A 14,905-nucleotide genomic window follows, 5' to 3' on the forward strand; every position below is an offset into this window, starting at 1 on the left:
GAGGCCTGCAGCTCTCTCTTTGTGGGACAAGATGGATGGCTTATTAGCAAGCCCTTAACTGTGTGCTGTATAACCTGGGAAAGTTCAAAAGGAAAAGAAGTCTGAACAGGGAGCTGCCCAGGAGTCCACGAAGTGAGCCATTTCTCCCCTCCAAGAGGTTATCCCCTCAAGGAGCCCCAGTCAGTCCAGATCAGCCCAGCATAGCACCACCATAGGGAGGGCATGGACTCAGGAAGGTTTCCCCTGAAAAGGACTAGGAAAAGGATCTCACATAGCCAAAATGATGCTCCATGTGGCCTGACACAGCCAAGGACAAGGCCCTGGGCCCAGAAGCTAGAGTTTAGGGACCAGCTCTGCCACTGGCTAGCTGAATAAACTTGGTCAAGTCTATACCTCTATGAGCCTCAGTATCCCCTTCCCTCAAATCAGAGAGTTGATCTGTATCCACAGTATTTAAATTTATGTGCTAGGACTGTGTGCCAAGGAGACATAAGAGAAAAAGCCAGAGCCCAGCCTCTTCTTCTTTGAGGCCCACAGTTAGATCTCTGTGAGCTGGAATTCATGGGAGCTCTGTGACATTGTGAAAATGATATAATCTCTTTGTCTTCAGTGCTTCAGCTGCAAAATGGGCATAGTCACAGGATCATAGGATTGCTGGGAGGGAAAACAGTCCCCAGCCCCTAGTAACAATCCCATCATGATTACTTCTTTAAAAAAAAAAAAGATGTGAAAAACTAATGAACTTCATAATCCCTTTGTTCTCTGAGAAAGGCCTACAGACCTCGGAGAGCACTGGCACAGGTATGAGCACCAGGGACCAAGCGTTCTGTGCAGCCCTGTCCTTCCCAGCCAGCAGCCCTTCCAGCCAGCTTGTATCCTTGGCAACCAGCCAGGGCCTGGGGTTTCACATCAACATTTGTTGAATAAAAAATGAACCCATGAAGTTAAGTACCAATGAATATAGAGCACGTCTTATGAACCAGAAACGTCATCAGTCCCCTTCTTAAGCCCTGATCTCATGGACTCGCCCAGCACTCCAGGTCACACAATCAGCCCTATCTCAGAAGCTAAGACATTCAGCTTAGAGCAGACTGAGCTTAGAGCAGTCAGTGTCTGGCACTGGACACAGAGCTGCTCCTGGTGGCTCAGGGTTAAGAACCCCCAGACCATCCCTTTCCAGGATCCAAGGAGGATCCCTCAGACTGACCCCCACTGCTCCCTGGGAGAAGCACTGACCACACTCTGCTGGGGGACAGGAACTTCCAAAAGCAGGGTCCGGCTCACTCACAGCCCTGATCTCTTCCTGACCCCCTTTCTCCTGAAAGCAGAGGGAACCCTCCCTGTCCTTTCTCAGTCAGTACCCATGGCAGGAGAAGAGGCAACAAGCAGGATCTCTAATCTCTGGTTGGTTTCAAAAAAAAAAGAACTAGAGTCCAAACCTCCAAATTTTCTTCCCCAAATGTAGGTGTTGAGAATCAAGACAATAGAGTTTACTGCAGGAGTTTTCAAATTAGGTGCCATAGAACGCCAAGGTTCCTTGAACAAGTTTCCAGGGTCAACAGGGATGTGAGAAGATTGAAAATTCCAGTTTAGTAGGAAAGTGTGGAACAAGAAATCAGAGTCCATGGGCCGGGGATTTAGCTCAGTGGTTCCAGCGCCTGCCTTGCAAGCGCAAGGTCCTGAGTTCAATCCCTGATACCAAAAAAAAAAAAGAAAGAAATCAGAGTCCAGTTGCAGCCCCACCTGTATCTCCTGTTCTGGGGCACATCCATTGTTCTGGCTGGGCTTCCACCTAAGGATGGGCAAGAGAGTCAGCTTCTGAGGGAATTTTCCACCTTAGAGTCTCAAAACTAGCTTGTTTCCAGGCTGGACTGCATGGGTAGGGGGTCAGGCCAGGCAGAAGGGGATCCACAGCCCCAGTAATCTTCCCTGTAACCTCACCCAAGCTACCAGAGGACCAATAAGGCCTGGGGTCATTTTCTTCAATGCATCACTCTGGAAATATTGGTACTGGCCTGCCAAACAGAAAAGCAGTTCTTCTCTCATTATGGAAGGAGGAGGACAAGGAAGATGAGCCTGCTCATTAGTGAGGCCGGCCAGAGATAGCTCCTCCTTGCACTCCTGTTCTCTCCAGGATAATTTGGAGATCAGAGTAAAACACAGATGAGAGATACTCATCTGTTTGCATTTAATTTGAGACTTGAAGTTCCCAGCTCTTGACAACAGAGAGCTGTGTTCTACCATGCAGGACCAGGACAGGGTGGTAGAGGAGAAATTATTGCCTGTGAGGTGCAGTAATTATAAATCAAGGGCTTCACAGTTATTTCTGGGTCCCTTCACTGTTTCCTGGGTGATTAAAGTGGCACAGATAAGTCAGGGCAGGGTGGCTGATTTAAAGGGGCATCAGTGAGGACTGGCACTTCCTAGAATTCTGGGAAAATCCTGTCTCCTGTCAGTAATAGACTACAATGGCTATCTTCTATCAATTGCCTACAATAAACTAAGCCCTGGGTTTGGAGCATTATAGGTTATCTCAATAAATCCCTCTGGCAGATCTGGGCTGAAAGGGATAGTGAAAGCCCCATTGTACAACTGTGGAAACTGAGGCTCAGAGAAAGTTAGTAGTTTGTTCAAGTTCACAAAACTTGAGCCAAGTTGAAGCGGCAATGTCTTGCTCCAAACTCTACAGCCTGTGCTCTTAACAATCACCCTATGCTTCCCACAGTTCAGATAATATACATGTTGGTACTTGTGGGATCCTCACCATGGCCAGGCACCCTGCTCCAGGTACTTTTGATTATCCCATTTTATTTTTTTCAATAATCTACAAGGTAAATTCAGGTATCCCCATTCTACAGATGACAAAACTGAAGTTAAATTAGCTATCAAGGTCATACATCTAGTGAAGAATGGAGCTGAAATTCACAGATGCCCATTTCCTTCCTGGAAATTCAGTTTATTACCTGATAGCCAGTGGGCAGACAGGGCTGCCAGGGAACCCCGGGAGCTGGACACCCTGTTGTCAACTCACTCATTGTCATGTGGCAGGCAGAATGGTACTTGACACATGTAATAGGGAGTTGAAAACCTTTCACAAAAGCCCCAAGATACAACACATGCTGCCCACCTAAGGAGGGGGCCAACCAAGATTCAATCCTGGTGTCCAACTCCACCTGGGAAAGCTAACTACAAGAGTAGGGCAGAGAGGAAGCCACTGCCTGGAAGTAGCCTACCAGCCTTTGAGGACAAAGGCTGTATAAATGTTTACTGCAGAGACGGGGGGGGGGGGGGGGGGGGGGACAGCTTTGGACCATTTTAAGTACTGCCCAGCGGGACTGACAGGAAAACGAGGGACTCAACAACAAAGAATTTGTGTGGAGCGGCCCCCTAGGGACCTGGGAAGTGGGGGAAATAAGGCGATGCCTCTCAGCCACCCCTAGGAATTGAAAGCCTAATCCAGACTAGAAAAAGAAAGGAACTTCACTGCTCCCTCCCCTCCTCCATCCCCTTCCCTACCCAGGAGGGGTCTTCCACAGCAGCCACATCCTCTGCCCTCTTATAGCCTGTCAGCTGCTCTAACTCAGGGAGCGTAACATTCCACATCCAATCAAATTTGAATAATGGATTATTACATGAGACTATATATTCTAATTTTGTAATCGAAATCTATTAGTTACCCAAAAATGACCATTTAAAATGGACTTATTACTCAAAAGTGAACCAATAAGCCACAGATATAAAATTTTAAAAAGCTGTGGGAGATACAAATAATGTTGTCTTTTGTTTCCATCTCATAAATTGCAATTTGCAATTTTTTATTTTATTGGTAACCTCTGCCAAAGCCAAGATTCTGTGGGGTGAGGCAGCCAAAATAGGGAGGGGAGTGCTCTAAAGACCAATCCAGAGCAGAAGAAAGGTCCAGATCCATTCCTAACAGAACCAGGCAAAAGAGCCAACCCCTGTGGCCCAGGTTGGGAGTGGTATGTGTCCAGAGAAGTAGGAATGCCACCTTTGAACAGTCAATTCAATTCTGTCCCAGGGCGCAGGGAGGCTACACATTCCCAGCCCTGGCTGTTTCTCTCCTTGAGACCTCTTCTACCTAACTATTCACAGCTGGCTGAGATAAAGGAACCACGGAACTTATATAAGGCCTAAAATGAGTTTTATTCTGCAGGTAATGATAAAAGCATTGAAAATGCTTATGCAAAGAAATGACCTGGGACTTCAGGTACCTAAACCAGGAGGGGTAAATGTTTCTGGCTGCTCTAGAGCCACATCCTCCAGACTAGAGTTTTCGTAATGTCCTGAGACCCAGCTTGAGGATCTGGATCTTGGCCCAGGGACAGAAGATGGAGCTTCCAGGGACATCTAGTGTGCCACTCCTGATGTAACTGTCATGGCTGCTCCTGGCACCTCAGATCTGCCCTGGCCTGGAGCAGAGCTACCACCCAGACTTAAGGACCCCTCCTGAAATACCTGTCAAGCAGTCTCTGCCTGGGCCTCGGGCAGGTGGGGTAGCCAGCTTCCAGGCAGGGAGATCCAAGGGAGGTAAAGGTAGAACATCTCTCAGAGATGTGTCCCAGGAAAGGGAAGGGGCGCCAGTAATGTGAGCCCTGCACTTTCTCCATAAGCCAGCCAGACACCAAGAAGAACAGGGTCTGTCCTCACAGGCCTGAGCTCCAGCCAGCTCCCCGACACAGCTTGGGGCTCCACACCTTGCCAGCCCCGCAACAGACCCACTTCCTGTTGTAGCACGAGGTCTAGCTACACCACGAAGCATGGCCGTCAGCAGCACTGCTCTAGGGCCAGAAAGCATGGGTTCAAAGCCATGTGACCTCACATAAGCCCCTTAGCCTCTACAGTACTTGTGTCTATCTCATCTGCCAAACAAGCCTGATAATACACCTGCCAGACAGGCCGAGGTGAGGCTGGGTGAACGCACAGGCCGGTGGCCAGAGCGCAACTCACACTGCGAGTGTTTCCCTTGCCCCATTCTGGGACTGACTCTGGCCCACACCCAGTTTCCTGGCTTCCTGGGCTCAGACAGCTGATTTAGTGTGCCTGCCTCCCCTCTCCCTCTCCAGGGTGGATTGGTTTGAATGTGATCTGTAATCTCCCAAAAGGCCCCTTAGGGACCCATTGGCTCCTTCTAAGGAGCATTAACTCAAACTGTAACCAGCTCTTCCAGCGTGCTAGGAAGGCCAGGTCCTCTGGGAGTCCTCTTGACTCCTGCCCCAGGGAGCTGACAGCTCCTTTTCCAGGTCAGGGGTGAGAAGGGGAATCACAGGGCCGCTTCCCACCCCCACTCCTGCCCACCCCTACACATGCCGGGAGCCCCGATTCCACAGTGGTCCACTGCCCCATGGCCCACAGAGACCATCTCCCGCTGCAGGGCCACCGCAGGACAGCCCCAAGCTGTCTTCCATCCTGGGAGTGAAGCCAGACCCATGCTCCCAGCAAGCCAATTCTCTGAGTTTGCCTGCTGAGGAACTCCTGCAAGTCCCCTGTGGAAAAAGCAACACCACCTCTCTGCTCTGCTCCCCCAGGTCCCACCCAGCTCCTCCTTTCACCTTCAGGCTGTGATGGAAGAGTTCGAAAAGGTAGGAACAGAGGTAGCCGGTACCTAGCTACACAGCATTCATTCAAAACCCCGTACTGTGTCCCTACTGTGTCCCTACTGTGTCCCCACCCTTGGGCTGGGGCTAGGACTTAGTGGTGAATAAGGCAGATGTAATCCGTGCCTTTGTGGAAGGCCCAGCCTGGCTGCTGCCTTGCTTTGCACTCTGCAGGGGGAAAATTTAGAAACAAACGTCCTGTGGCCTCCCCAGGTGCCAGGGGTGGGTCCTGTCCAATCCTCCAGCAACCCTCCGAGCGCCTGTCTCTCTCAAGTCACAACTGAGGCACAGAAAGCTCAAGGAGTTTCCCAAGAGCACAGGAGATGGTTCCATCTATGTTGTCCTTAATGAGCCTTACAGGGTTTGAAAGCCCCAGTACTTTAAAAAGAAGGAAAAAGAGTAGGAGGGAGGAGCAGAAGGAAAAGAAAGAAGAAAGCTAGCCTGAGGCTAAGGAACAAACTGCTATATAAATGCCACAAAGGCCAATCCTCTTTAGTTTAATTTGTTCTGCATTCCCAGGCTCCAAATCATACCTAGCACTGAGTAACACTCAGAGCCATTCCTTGTATGAACAAATGAAGAAACAAATGAATAACTGCTTCCAAGGTCAGTGGTTGGCCCCACTACAATCACCTGGTTGACAGATCATCTCCCATTAACCCGAAGCCCCAGCAGACTCCCTGGCTGAACACAGAGGTCCAGCCCACTTGCTGGAAGGTCTACAAAATGAGAACACCCAGGCTGAGCTGGGGCCTCTATGGGATTTGATGAGTTGGCTAAGATGGAAAAAAAAATGCAGTCAAATCAATGCCCTGGAAGTCAGTGTAGCATGGAAAGCCAGCCCCAACCCTGTCTTCTTTGAGATGGGAGAGGAGAGACAGCTCTGCCCACCAGCAGCTGGATTTGCTATGCTCTCTGCCAGCCTGGCCACTGGCTCTCTGGCCAGGGCCTTCGGGCCCTTGGCTTAACTCCCCCCAGTGGGAAGTCACAGGTGAAACCCCCTCCAATCAGTCCTCACTGTCTCAGAGTCCCCTGACTCTTACCCCAGGCCTGAGCTGGGGTCCTGCTGGGCCAAGAAGAAACTGAGCCCCAGGGAGGAGAAAGAATAAAGAAAAGTAAATGAATCCTTGCCCCACCCCCCTCGATACGCCCAGATGCAGGTTGCCACTCAAAAAGCAATCTCTCCAAACGTTTAAAACTGCCTGCAATTTATATCTTGTGCTTGATAGAGCATCTCCAAGTCATTTCCTGTTGTGTGGAAGTATAGGCTCCAGAGCCCAGGGGGCAGCCACGCCCCCTGCCTAGGTACCCCCTGGGGGTGGGACGAGGTGGGGAAATCCCTTCTATACCCCTCCAGCCTCAGAGGAGGGAGTGGGGGCTCGAGAGGCCCACAACTACAGCCCCAGCCAGGAGCCCCTTCAGAAGTTACAGAGCGTGGGCAAAAAGGGACATGCTCTTTGATTTGTTAGGAATAAAGCCCCGCCTCCTGGCAACAGTGATGTTAATGCTGTTTCCTGTGTTCTGGCCTCTGAGATAGGGATCACAGGGATCCAAGGACTCAGAGAAGGGATGTCAACATTCCCTGAGAAAGTGGCTTTTCAGATGGGCATAGAGGGCATGTAGGAGTTGGCCAAACAGACTCAGGGAAAAGATCACAAAAAGAGGGTACAGCCCAAGCAAAGTTTCGCCAGTGAAAAAGAACCTGAAGTTTATCGTGCAAAGGCAGGGGGAGCACAGGTGAGGCCCTAGAGCAGGAAGTAGAGGGACCCCAGCTCCAGGAGCTGGCTGTATGCCCCTAGAGGTGCATGAACAGGAACTTTAAGTTCAAAAGGCTTAAGAAGGGCGCCAAGAGAGGCAAAGAGGCCCTCAGGAGAGGAGACAGCCCACTCAGAGAAGAGATGCAGTGCACAGAGCCCCTGAATGTCCCTACAGGGGCAGGGCCTGTGCTCCCACCTGTCTCCCTCCCTCCTCTCACCCCACACTGCCCCCAGCCATGCTCACCTCAGACAGTATTTATAGCTGCCAAGCTCATTTTCACCCCAGAACCTTTGCCCCTGCTTTGTCTGACTTGTCCTGGGACAGCTGGCTTCTTCTCCTAGTGCAGGTCACTGCTCAAATGCCACCCTCTCTGGGAGGCCTCCTCTGACCTCGATGTCTCACAGAGCCTCCCCTTCCTCCTGCCCCATCAGCCTTTCTCCTGTCTTTGAAGCATTCACCACCGGAAATTAGCTTCTTTATGGTTTTAGATCATTATTTTATGTCATCCCCTGAGGACTGTAAACTCTGTGGGAGGAGTGACTTTGGCTGGCTTGTTCCCAGTGGCAGCCCTATGCATCCAGAAAAGTGCCTGGCACGTAGTAGGCTTTCTGCAGATCCCTTCGGGGTGAATGAACAAGCCCCTCATCCCAAGGGTTTTCTGAGACTTGGCTCCCTGTTCCAAGTCAGCCCTCTATAGGCTCCAGCTCTGCTGTCGTCTGCTCCATTCCTCCAGCAATTAATCATATGCTGTCAGGGGGTACCCTTTGTGTTGTCATTGGAGGTGGCATCTCATTCATCTCTTTCTCCCCCAGGGCCCAGCGCATAGTAGGTGCTCACTCAGGGATCCTGTCGTTAACCCCGCCCCCTTGTCTGCATGAATGATGGGCTGCAGCAGACATTCCGGGGGCAGATGCAGACACCCCCAGCTCCATCTCTGCAGGTTCCCTGGGGTGGCAGGGAGGGGCAGAGATGGGACTAGACGAGCCCAGGGCAGGAAGAGACTGAGTAGGACTTCACCATCTTGCATGGAAGAGAACTCCTTTTAGGGGCAGGAAAGCAGTTCATATGGCCAGAAAGGCACAGGTCTTGGTCTCAAAAGGACCCTGTTCCAACCCAAAAAACAGTTTCACCACTCAGAGCTGGGTGACCTTGGGCAAGTAAGTCCCCTCTCTGAGCCTCAGGTCTCTCATCAGAAAAAAAAAAAAATGCAGTGTTCAAAATGAGCGCTCAGCACACCTTGCACTTGGGGGTGGGGCCTCAGTTAACGGGAGCAAGAAAAAGAAAAACAATAATACTAATAACAGCAATCAAGTGCAAGTGATTAAAGCTTACCCAATGTTAATCACTTTGCCCTGGGTGTTGTCTAGTCTTCACAACAGCCCTGATAGATGTACCATTATTAATACCACTTCCACAGGTGAGGAGGGAGATTCAGAGAGGTTAAGCAACTTGCCGAAGGCCAACGGCTGGCCAGTGGAAGATCCAAGATTCAAATCCAGGAACTGTCTTCAGAGTTCAACTGTTTCAGGTTAGTATTATTACCAGAGCAGGGCAAAAGTAAACTAGAGCATTATTGCTCTGGGCCTCAGTTTCCCTGCCTATAAAAATGGGTATGATATTGTTAGGATACACTAACATGCCAGAAAGCCCAGACACCCATGTTGGACACTCAGTAAATGTCAGCGGCCCCTGCCTGCCACGCCCACAGGCTCCAAGCAGAAGGCCGCGGAAAACGGAGAACGAACCCAGTTGATGAAACAAGTGTCGGCTGCTCATTTGGTAAATGGGATTTGCTTAGAAAGATGAACGCTGCCACTTCTGGCTAATGTGTCATGTAAATTCTAATGATAATACAGCTCCCGCGCCGCGCCGCCCCCTGCCCGACGCAGCCACTGCCGCCGCTCAATTATCTCCAGAGGCTCGGCTCACAGGATCCATGCTTCGCTGGGATCCTCGCCCCAGCCTGCCTTCCCCAGCCGCAAATAATGAAAACGCGCCTCGGCCGCGAGATTGCTCACTTACATTTTCTATTAATTTTTTCCTTTCAGAGGAAAAATGAGAGGAGCTGGGGAAGGAGCAGGCGAGCTGGGGGTGGGGCCAAACGGCAGCCTTCCCAGGCCAGGAGCTTCCACCCTGCGGGTACACGTGGAGAGTTCGGAGAGTCTGACGTGCACACCCGCGCGAACACACACACACACACACACACACCGTCTCGGCCTTGGTAGTGACCTCCCTGACACAAAGGGAGCCCATGAGGCCAGAACCAGCACCTTTGGGTGGGACGAGGAGCACTGAACTAGGAGTTAGATCACTTGCTGTGTGCCTTGGAGGAAGTCGCCTAACCTCTCTGGATGATGTTTCTGCATCTGTGACCGGGAAGAGATGGTTGGCTGGTGCCCAGGAGGCCATCCTGCGCTGACTGGCTGTGATTTCCACCTCAGTTCCTTGCAAGAAAGGGGCTCTGAGAGTAGTAGTGAGCTTCCCATCAAAGAAAGTATTTAAACTGACAGGGATGCACAGACTCCTCGGTTTCTCTGGCAAGGTTCTGAGTCTACTTCAGATACATAGGCAGGTTCTGTTGCTGGGGCAGGATGGAGATTGGAGGAGGCCAGGCTAGGGAGGAGAAAGCCCCCAACCCAGCTCCCACCCTGAGTCCCAAATCTGTACAGGACTGGCAGAAAGCTGTCATCCTTTGTGGAACCAGTGTCTTCCATGGGCTAGAAATGATAGCTACAGGCCTGAACCTGACCTCAGTCCTTGCACTCAGGGAGCTCTTCTGGGGCAAGGGACATGAACAGGGCTTTGCTCTGGAGGGGATCTGCAGAGGAGTAAAAGGGGCAGAGCACAGGGGGTCCTAATGTCCTGACATTCGGGAAAGGGGAAGGCTTAGTTCAGTCTAGAACAGGCAAAGGCAGCCAAGAGGATTCAGTAACCTGTAAGAAAGCACTGGGAGCTAGGCTTGAAGATCCCTGTCTGGAAGGAAGGAAAGAAGGAAGGAAGGAAGGAAGGAGGGAGGGAGGGAGGGAGAGAGGGAAGGAAGGAAAGGGAAGAGAGGGGAAGAGAGGGGAGGGGAGGGAAGGGGAGGGGAAACCCCTGGCATACAGGGGCCATTCACTAAGAGACAGCACTGACTGTCCCCTCCAGCCAAGAGAAGGAACCCTGGCAGGGAGGCCCACAAGAGCCCTAGGACCCAAGGCAGGATCAGTGGCTTGGTATACTCGCCCCAGAAGAGAGCAGGTAGGGGTGGGTGGGTGGATGAATAGCTGGATGAGTGGGTTATAGAACAATTCCTGAACAAAAATATGATCCCATTTTTGTGGAGAAGCACCATAAAACCTTGTGTTCTTATTTGCATGTCTGTGGGGAAAGTTCTGGAAGACTACACAGCTCACTGCTGGCTGGCTTGCCCCTGGGGTGGGCCAGGAGGAGGGAGGAGCACTCACCCAATACTCTATAACCTTGTGTTTTGTTTCTTATAATGAGAACATATTATTTTGCAACATTAAAAACAAATTTTAGAAATGTAAGAAATGTATAAGCTTTGCAGACTAATTAAAAATTAAACATATACCAGAGAAGATTCTCTCATCCTCCACTCCCCCGTACAGGGACTGCCTCTGCCAGGAAGTCCTTCCAGCCATCAAGCCTACACCCCTGCAGCTACACAGCTCCCTCCTGGGTGGGCTCCAGGTGAGGGAAGGGGCTGGCAGGGTTCTAGCTGCCACACTGGCCAGCACCACCTGCCCAGTCCTGGGAGCTGCCCCACCCAGAGGGAGTGAAGAGACTGGCTGCTCTGGCCCATGCTGGGGGTACCCACCTCCAAGAAAGGGTTTTCCTGGCATCTGTAGCAGCCCCTCCATCTCCCAGGACGCGTGGGCCGCCTTCAGGCCCAACATATGTAGGCTTTTCTAAAACAGGGACGGGAAAGGAGGAAAAATAAAATCTGTTCCCCCAGGTCTGTTGTCTCAACAAGCATCAGCCTCCAGAAATGCTTCCCACGAGAGATAGTGGGGGCCAAGATGCAGAGGCGGAGCCCCAGGCTGCAGAAGGGTAAACTGAGCCCCACCTGATGAAGAAGGCTGGCCCCTATCAGCCTGCACAGTGGTTAGAATCAAAACCAGGACTGGAACCTGAAACCCAGATTGAAATAGGAGGAAGAAAAGGTGGGCTGAAGGGGAGGAAATGGGGAAGGGAATGCCGAGACTGGGAGTGGCAGAGATAGTACTGCAGAGGTTGGGCCTAGGTTGAAGAGGAGAAAAGAGCAACTCAAGCCTGGGGGACAAAGTAGGGCTCCTGGGCCTCATGGTCACATGGAGCTGAGAGTGGATGTGAGGGATGCTGTTCACAAGGTGTTTCTAATTTGCCACCTTCCTGGCAGATGGCATGACTCACTTCCTGTAACTGGAATTGAGTCACGTGACCAATTCTAGCCAATAACTGCAAAGAGAAGTGGCAAGGTTCCTTCTGGGTCAGGTCATCCAGGTACCAATGGAAACTCCAGAGCTCTCTTCTGCGCAGCAACTGCTGAGTACAAGATGGCAGCTGCCTCACCAGCCAGGTCCTGCATGACTAAGATGAGTACAGCTGATCTTTGCTAGGCCCATAGCAGAAACAACAAATAAACCTGTGTTGTTTTAAACCAATGAGTCTCAGGGATATTTGTTTTGGTAACACACAACTTGGTCTATCCTGACAGAGCGAGTGGTTTGGTGGCTTTGGTGCCAGATAGCCCAGGTTCTAACCCCAGCTACTTCACTGACTCTGTGAATGGCTTTGAGCAAGTCATTTCCCCCCAGTTCTCTGGGTCCCTTTTTATAAAGTAGAAATCCCATGTGTGAGATCCCTTTCAGTTCCCAGATGTCCAGCAGGACTCTATGTGTTTGAAACCTCCCAACCCCTCGCCAAGATCAAACAGGGTCTTGAGGGGACCGGGAGACAGCACATCTCTGGGGATCCCAGAGAGAAGATTTTATATGGCAGTGGAATACTCTCCATTACAGGTGCCCAAACCTGGGTGCTCATCAGAGTCATCAGGGGATGTTTAAAAATGCAGATTCCTTGGCCTGACTCACAGATTCAGAAGCAGTAAGTGGGAGGAAGCGCCCAGAGATCTGAGACCAGGCTTGGAAGTCCAGATCAGAGAACCTCAGATGGGTCTCCCCAGGCCTAGCAAGAGGAGGCTGGATGGAGCAGGTGTAGGCTGGTCCTGGTCCCCAGAGGGCCCACTGCCCTTCTTTTTTCAGGAGAGACTGCCCCACCCCCACACTGGAGCTCCAAGACGCTTCCTTCCCAGGCAGCCCTGGCTGCAATTTAGATAAAAGCGGAACAGCTCACTCAATAATGCAGCTGGAACCCAGCTCACCTGCAGCCCCACAAGGCTCCCCAGACGGGGGCCAGCTAGATGAATCTAGCTGGAGGCCTGCCTCCTCCCCCGGCTCCCTCCCCAGGCACCCTCCTCTCCCTCCACTGTCCTCCCAGCGCCTCACCAGGCCAAGGGGAGACAAACACCAAAGGGTGAATTTCTGATTAAAAACTAACCTCTGCTTATTGCCTTGGCTGTTCTTGCAGGGGGGGGGGGGATGGTTTTGGCTTGAGTATGTGTGCGTGTATGCTCAGATGTGTGAGCCTGGGGGTATGAGAGTGTGTGTACCTAGGTGTCTGTGTGTGGACTGTATATGGTTTGGGTGAGTGCATGTATCTGTGTATGTGGGGGGGGATTATATATGTGTGCAGGCATGGGTATGTGTGTGTGGATGTGGATATGCTCATGAGGGTGTGTGGGTGTGTGTATGTATGTACAGACATGTCTTTTAGTACAGAAAAGCCTTCTGGTTAAACTAACACCATTTAGGTAGTGGGTTAATAGAAAAAAATTGGTTCTGGGAAAAATCATAAAAAAAATAAAACACATCTTCAGATGGCCATTTTATTTCAAATTAAAGGATATAAGTTGTTTGTCTTTTTAATGTTCTTTAAAGTGAGGCCAAAGTCTTTCCTCTGCTTATGAATCTACTGATTGGAGCTGTTTCATCTTTTCTGGGTAAACTAACTCCACAACACATCATCCTCAATTTCCAATTTCAATTTCTCTAAAGTGGACCAAGAATTTAAAAGACTCTTGTAAAGTAATACGAGTGTCGTATCTTCTAGATTTTTACAATTTTGTTCCCAATCTTATCTTACAGTTGCTTATCCACACCTAATTTGACATCAATTTTTTTAGCAATTCACCTTTATAGAGTCTTTCTAAAGACTTCAATTTTGTTTTATAGGAACAACAAACTTTTTGTGTGTTCATAATATTTTGGTTTACTTATTTAATTGAATTACACAGTTCCAATAACAAGTGCCACAGGCACAAACAAGTTTGGAAACAAATACAACTGACTCTTTATAAGCCTGCAACTCAGCCTGTGGGAGCAGAACCCCAAGACTAAGGCAGGAAAGAGCAGCCTGGGAGGTGACAAAATCCTAGTGTGACGGTGGACAGCAGGCTCTATGTTTTACAGGGAAACAGAAGTCTTGATCTGGCAAGGGTTGAGGGGAGGTGAATGAGAGACACCTCCTCTCCAAGTGGGTGTGGAGAGATTGTGTGTGTGTTGAGTGTATAGCTCTGTCCTGTTATTACGGGAACACATGAGTGTCCTATCACCCCCAGCACACTGGGAACCATGGGTTAGCTAAGCAATCCTCCATCTATGGCAGATGGATAAAGGTGACGTTGATGGTGGCAGGGTCCCTTTCTTCAGTAAGTTGGGCCCAGGCTGTTGGTGACATGATCTGTGGTCCTGCCGCAAGATGAAGCTAGTAGCAGGACAGAGGCGGCCTGTCCTGAGTGTCCATTCTCTGCCATTTCTTTTCATTCTCACAATGACCTATGAGAAGTGGATTATTTTCTTCTGGACCACAGATGAGGAAACTAAGAGTCTGAGAAGAGAGGGGCTCCTCAGTCTAGACAAGGGTGGCATTGAGCTGTAAACACAGGTCTCTCAGGCCCATCACTGACCAGGGTAGTGACCACTGACTTCCTGTGAAACATGGACACCAGCCATGGCCGCTCATGGACACCAGCCTTCTCCTCATGGGCATCTATGGAGCTGGGGTGGAGATGCACCCAGAGGCTGGGTAAGTGCTCAGGAGATGGAGCTGGGGCTGAGCTCAGGCTGGCACCTACTACTAACCAACCCAGAGCTCAAATTGGCAGTTTTTTGGATGATTCCAAGCCACCACATCCAGCTGGGCATTGGATTCTGGCATCACCCCTTAGGAGAGAGGAGGAGGGGTCCTTCTTCCCCACTTTGCAGGTGAAGAAACTTCCCAAGAGGCATCACTAGCCATCTGTGACAAAGCTTGGACATGACCCCCACACACCTTTGCTCTCTTCATCACCTTACCTTCAGCTCAGTGCCTGGGAAGTAGTAAATCCGCAATAAAATGCACTCTACTCACCAGAGTTGCTAGATAAATGACATACAATTTTCTAGCATAGGCATGTTCCAAAATATTGCATGAAACATACTTATATTTTAAAA

This window comes from Heterocephalus glaber, unplaced genomic scaffold (genome assembly GCF_053883595.1).
Source record: "Heterocephalus glaber isolate CG9 unplaced genomic scaffold, H.glaber_assembly_v1.0 deba00001452, whole genome shotgun sequence".
NCBI classification, from domain to species: domain Eukaryota; kingdom Metazoa; phylum Chordata; class Mammalia; order Rodentia; family Bathyergidae; genus Heterocephalus; species Heterocephalus glaber.